Source organism: Pinus tabuliformis, chromosome 3_1 (genome assembly GCF_031772625.1).
Source record: "Pinus tabuliformis cultivar Carrire ecotype Pingquan chromosome 3_1, CPIR1, whole genome shotgun sequence".
In the NCBI taxonomy this organism is placed as follows: domain Eukaryota; kingdom Viridiplantae; phylum Streptophyta; class Pinopsida; order Pinales; family Pinaceae; genus Pinus; species Pinus tabuliformis.
Genome location: NC_142301.1, coordinates 467,778,626 through 467,785,059, shown reverse-complemented (window position 1 = coordinate 467,785,059; position 6,434 = coordinate 467,778,626). Strand labels below are relative to the sequence as shown.

General features: G+C 39.3%; 1 pseudogene; it reads left to right on the top strand.

Moving 5' to 3' along the window:
- Window positions 1-2,232: 2,232 nt before the first annotated feature.
- On the top strand, window positions 2,233-4,836 carry LOC149187797 (pentatricopeptide repeat-containing protein At3g18110, chloroplastic-like; annotated as a pseudogene).
- Window positions 4,837-6,434: the final 1,598 nt, after the last annotated feature.

The following is a 6,434-nucleotide window of genomic DNA, read 5'->3' as shown; positions in this document are numbered from 1 at the left end:
TTGGGAAGAAAACTTGAAGAAACTTTATTGGTAGTAGGTCGCTCTTGAACATGACACTTTCACTCCATCACCATGATTGAGTCGGGTTGGCTTATTCTGTTCACCGGTCATATCACCATTGGTCCTCCGTACCATCCATTTTTGGGGTCAACGCTACCAATCCATTTCAGTGTCGCCAATATGTTCAAGAGAAGTCACTCAGAGAATTCACCAACCCAGCTTATGTCTCATCCACTACAATACCTTCACGCTTCATTCTTTCATGACCGCCACCTTGAACCTTGTATCCTTAGATCGTTTTCACCTCCACAAACTCATTTGCTCCATTTCGTGTTATAGATGTGGGATTCATTAAGGCCCTCCTACGACAGGTCACTTCTTGTCGACATCAACTCATTATCCAAGAAGTTGACTTAGGAACAACCCTTTCAGTACTTTGAAGCTTGCATGCTTCAATGGCAAGTTTCTCACTTCCGGCGATAGGTTTACATCAATGGCCTTCGACCAGAAGATTTTACGTGGTGTTCGACATCAACTCATGTATTCGCACCACGTGAATTGTACTGTCGTACCTTGAGGGTCATCATCATTATCGGTGATTCCTCTCACGCCTTTTAACAGCTTACATCATTGGCTGGTAATCAGGTGATGTTCTTTCCATGTTCGACTTCAGAACATCTTTTCACATGGATCGACTTGTACTTCGGGTGAAGATTGAACGAGTTTGAAGACGCTGGATCTAGTTTCATCCATCTAGGTTGCGATATATTCAGGAAAATAAAGACATCAAATGTACATCATAGCTGCACAGATAATCATCCAAGCCAAAGGATGATGGCTCTACCAGAATCATCAGTCTGTCACACAGACGGTTGTCTGTCATATGTACATGAAAATGAATTTATAAAGATGAGCATGGGAATGCCTGCCTCAGCTAGATCATGAAAATATTATGAATATAATGTATTGTATTGTATCTTATTACAGGTCACCTTTCAGTTCGAAAAACCTTGGATCCTCATGATAAAGCATTTCACCCGACATTAGAAGATTTACGACCTCATGCTTTAGGGGGCAACTGTTATAGAAATATTTGGGCACTGCAACCCCAATCTCATATGTCCATAAACCAAGGGCTTCTAAGCCCCTAAAAGTGTTGTTTCATACCCTAAAGGAGCAAGGTTAGCTGATTACATCATCTCCCAGAAGTTCTCCCTGAAAAACTACTCAGAACTGGTCAAAATAGGACCATACAGACTGCTCAGTGCTAAGGGTGCGATGCATCTCACCTGCCACATGCAAAAAGTGTGATGCATACTGAAAAGCCCTTCTGTAGGGTGTGATGAGTGAGAGCAGACAAATGGCAGAGGCAGTTGGCTAGGTGGAAACCCATAGAATCTTCTAGAAACTGCCCATTTGACACTTGCCTCTCTGAATTCGCCCAGGGATGAGTAAGAGATCATGAAATCTCCAAGTGGAACCAAGAACTATCATAGAGATGACACTAATCAAAATCCCAAAAGCTGACTCACCCACCTGCAAACATCTATATATGGATCCCTCATCCTAGAGATCTAGAGGCTGGAATTTTGTATTTTGTAAGGAAGTGTTGTTGGTTTCTTTGTGGAACATCATAGTGTTGGGTGATCTAGCTTTTCATGAGGTGAAGAGGGCTTTCATGCTGGGAGGATGGCGCTGGGTCAGACCAATGGGTTGTAATCCTCTCTTCTACTACTTCTATCAATAAAGCTATTTGAGTTTTCCTCCATATTCTTGTATATCTCTGAATCTTGTATTGATATATGCATTTGTATGGTTAATATATATTTGATCCTATATTGTTTATGATTATAGATCTCTATGCTTTGATGGTATTATGCTGCTTTGACTCTACAGGTGTTCTTTGAAGCGGGACAAGTGAGGAAGGAGTGGTAAAGATATGTCAAAGGGGAGAGGAAACAAGCAAGGAGCCAAGCGAAAGACTGAGGTTGGTACTCTCTACTTCTCTCTCATCTATTTCTCATAAAGGAAAACACAAGTGACTATAGTTTGTTTGTTTCTAAGATAGCTACCCGTCTTAGTGGGGCTAGCAGCTCTGAATGGACACTAGTTTTCCCAATAACACCTATGTATATAGTAGTTCTCAATTTAAGAGTATACCTAAATTTGACAAGGATAGAAGCCCTCAGATTTTGACAGTATTGACTAGATATGTAAACTTTTAATGAAAGAATGCTTGAGAATTGGATAGAGCAACTAACCCCCACTCATTACTGCCTCATAGTGAAACAGGTTGGGCTGACACATTGGCAGAGGCTCTGGAGATTTATGATTGGCTTAAGCTTTGGTATTGGTATACACCAAATGCAAGGATGCTCACTGCCATGTTGGCTGTGTTGGGGCGGGTTAATCAAGCTACCCTTGCTGAAGAAATATTTCATAGAGTCGAGTCTACGATAGGAAATTGTGTTCATGTGTATAATGCAATGATGGGAGTCTATGCTAGACATGGTGGTAGAGAAAAAGTGGAGGAATTGCTTCAACTGATGCAGTCCAGGGGCTGTAAACTAGACCTTGTGACTTTCAATATTTTGATTAACTCCCGCACTAAGGCTAATCATATGGAGAATGGCTCTGGGATTAGACTACTTGGTGAAGTGCGTAAGGCTGGACTAAGGCCTGATTTTATTACTTACAGTACATTGATCACTACCTATGTGGCGAGCAGCAATTTAGCTGAGGCAGCAAATGTTTTTATGGATATGGAGCGACTTGGTTGTGAGTCAGATCTCTGGACTTATAATGTCATGATTCTAGTTTATGGGTGATCTGAAATGGATGAAGAGGCGGAAAAGCTATTTTGTACATTGCACGCCAGTGGATTTTTACCAGATGTTCTTACCTATAATGCTCTACTGTACTCATTTGCAAAGAATGGGAAGATGGAAAAAATTGATAAATTTCATAGAAAAATGACCTCTGTTGGATTTAGAACAGATGAAATCACCTACAATATTATGATTCACATGTATGGAAAGCAAGGAATGCATGAGGAGGCATTCCTGTTGCACAAGGAAATGAAGGAATCAGGGTTTTTTTCAAATGCAGTGACATTTACAATTTGATTGATTTTCTTGGGAAAGCTAGCTTGATAGCAAAAGCAGTGAAAGTTTTTTTTTTTGAGATGTCAGAAGCTCAGGTGAAACCAACGTTATGTACTTTCAGTGCTTTGATTTGTGTGTATGCCAAGGCAGGAATGCTAAGGAAGCAGAAGAAACATACGATTCGATGGTAAGCATTGGCATAAAGTCATATCGTCTTGCTTATTCTATGATACTGGACATTCTACTAAAAGCCAACAAGCTGGAAAAAAAAGAAGCAACGACATTGTGTCAGAATATGGTGCATGAAGGGATACGACCAAACCTCGGTCTATATGAATCCATGCTATAGGTCTTTTTCAAGGAAGACATGAAGGAGGATGTGAAGAATCTGATTGCTAATATGGAGGTATCCGGCCTTGACCCTTCCACAATATGCAGTATTATTTTCAAGGAATGATGCATTAAGCAAGGATCAGAGGTTTTGAAGTCAGTTGTTTCCTATGGTTACACTCCTAATCATGAAACCTTGTTTGCAATTTCCAGTGCATACCGCTCTTCAACCAAATATGCCAAGGCACATTCTTTTGTCGACTTCTTATATGAAGTAACAATGGAATCTATCACTGTCATGTGTGAGGCATTGATCATTATGCGTGTCGAGTCAAAGAAGGTTGAAGCTGCAATGGAAGAGTTCAATAGATTAAGATTTTGTTGTCCCATAGTTGGTAGCTTTGTTTATGAAGCTTTACTTTTGGCATGTGAACAGGCCGAGCTTCTTGCTGAAGCTTCACAACTTTACTCAGATTTGCGATTTTATGGTGTGGAGCCTACCTTTAATTGCTATAAGTCTGCAGCTATGGTCTATTGTAAGTTGGAATTTCCTGAGACTACAAAATATTTAATTGGTTGCATTTTTAAGAGTGGTGCAATACTACAAGATTTTTCCATTCATGTTGCTTTGATTGAGGCTTATGCAAAGCAGAAGTTGTGGTAGAGAGCAGAAAGTATATTTGGACAACTTCACTTTCTAAATCTGCCACTCGATGGGAAGGTCTGAATGCACTGATATATGCATATGCTCAGAGTGGTTGTTATGAGCAAGCTAGGGCTGCATTTGATGAGATGTTAAGAGTTGGCTTGCTTCCAACCACAAAGACCATCAATGGTCTCATGCAAGTTTTTATCAATTCTAAAAGACTGGACCACTTGCAAGACCTTGTCGAGGAAATGCAACAGATGGGATTCAGGATAAGCAAAAGCATTGTTCTACTGATGCTTAATTCATTTGCCAAAGTTGGGAATGTTTCTGAGGTTAAAAGGATTTATCATGATATGAAAGCTGAAGGTTATCTTCCCAATATGCAACTTTACAGAAGGCTTATTGATTTCCTTTCTAAAAGAGGGTGGGTTAGAGATGTTGGATTGATTATCAATGAGATGAAAGCATTTGGTTTCAAGATTTATGTCAGCATCCACAACTCAATCTTATGTTTTTATATGGACACATGGAATTCAAAGAAAGTGATTGAACTATATCAAGGCATGCAAGCAGTTGGATTGGCTCCCGATAACAATACTTACATCATTTTACTTGCTATGTACAGTAGGCATCTTAGGGCTGAAGAAGCTTTTACCATTTTGAGAGAAATGAAAAGGGTTTGGTTATGAGCCCACATTAAACTCATACAAAGAATTAATTTCTACATGTGGTAGACTACAACAATGGGACTGAGGTTGGCCACAAATTTTAGTATGCTAAAACAAGTGCATAGGGCCTATAAAGTCCCGAAGAGTTGAAACCTGGCTCTGATACCACGTGTGAGGCTCCATCCTTGGGTCCTCTAACAAAACTAAATTTCTCTAATTTAAATACAATAAAAACTAGAAATAACTTATTTCTAACTAAACATTTAATCGATGATAATTTACCATTAAAATTTATTTCCCATAATTAAATAAGTGAGCATTTCATTTCAATCACTTACATGAGTAATATATAAATAAAGGAATACTCATTCCAATAGCCTAGTTGAGATGCCCCTGAGCTCCTGATCCTGTTGGGATGCTCCTCTTGACTACCGACTAGATTTACCTCCCAGCCAACCAGGAAGTATTTCCTAGCCCAGGAAACCTCCACAAATTCCTTAGCCCTCCGAGCCCAAGTCCAACCAGATGTAGCGTGTCCAAGTTAAACAAATACTCTCCTCTCCCTTCTCTTTTCTCCACCTTCCTCTCAAAACAAAATCCTCCAAAACCACAACCAAAACCAAGACCAAGGATCCCCCTCCCCTCCCATCATCCTTCCCCTTTTATGCCCCCTTCTCTTCTCCACCTCAACCACCTATCATTAATGTCATAACTACCCCCTCATCCTTACATTTCACTTGTCTTCTCCCATGTAAATTTGAGAGGACATTTTGGGGATGAGATATGAATATATAATTTGGTAATTAATTGGAGAGGACCATGCCTTCTCCCAAGTAAATTTGAGAGGACATTTTGGGGATATGGATATTTAAATTGGAATAAATGGAAGGAGACCATATCCTATCAAAATTTAAATTTGAGGAGGCAAGTTGGGAATTGAATAATAACAATTTATATCAGTAATAAATTTACAGTTTCACCAATGTAGGTATGTACCAATATTTCTTGATAATTATAAGTCAATATTTTAAGGTAATTTAAACACTAGTAAAATTTGCTTGATAAGATTAAGTAGGGAATTATAGATATGAGAAGGAAGATGGGAGGTTGGAGAGGGTTGAATGGAATATTTGTTTGCTATCTTTTTTTTCTTTACTTGATCCCATTTTGGGTCCTGAGTTTCTGTTTCTTCACTTTCTTGTTTTTTAGAGCATCTATTAGAAAAAAGACTGTATTTGTGACATACCTTGCATTTGAATGGTATTTGTTCATAGCCAAGCTATTGAATGTGCACCCATATGTCTACCTTGATCTTGACTACTTCTGATAGACCTTTTCCTAGGTCAACTTCCACATATATTCTTGCGCATGCATGCATATTCTCCTTTGGTTCACTTCTCTCAATATATTTTCCCATTGCATTTGCTATTGTTTTAACTGATTCGTCTCCCCAGCAATGAAGTGGGAGATGAGGAAGCCTCACCCATACTAGCACTGCATTTGACGCATCCATCTCAGGGTCAAAATCTGGAGTCCACCTGTTTAGATAAAGGCCCCTTGTGTCCATGAAGTATGGGCCATTTCTGAAGATAAGATCTCTATCTTCTTTTGTTTCAAAGTGAAATGTGTAGTAACCTCTGCCACAAAACCTTATTGAGATTTTCCCATTGATGAAGGAGGCGC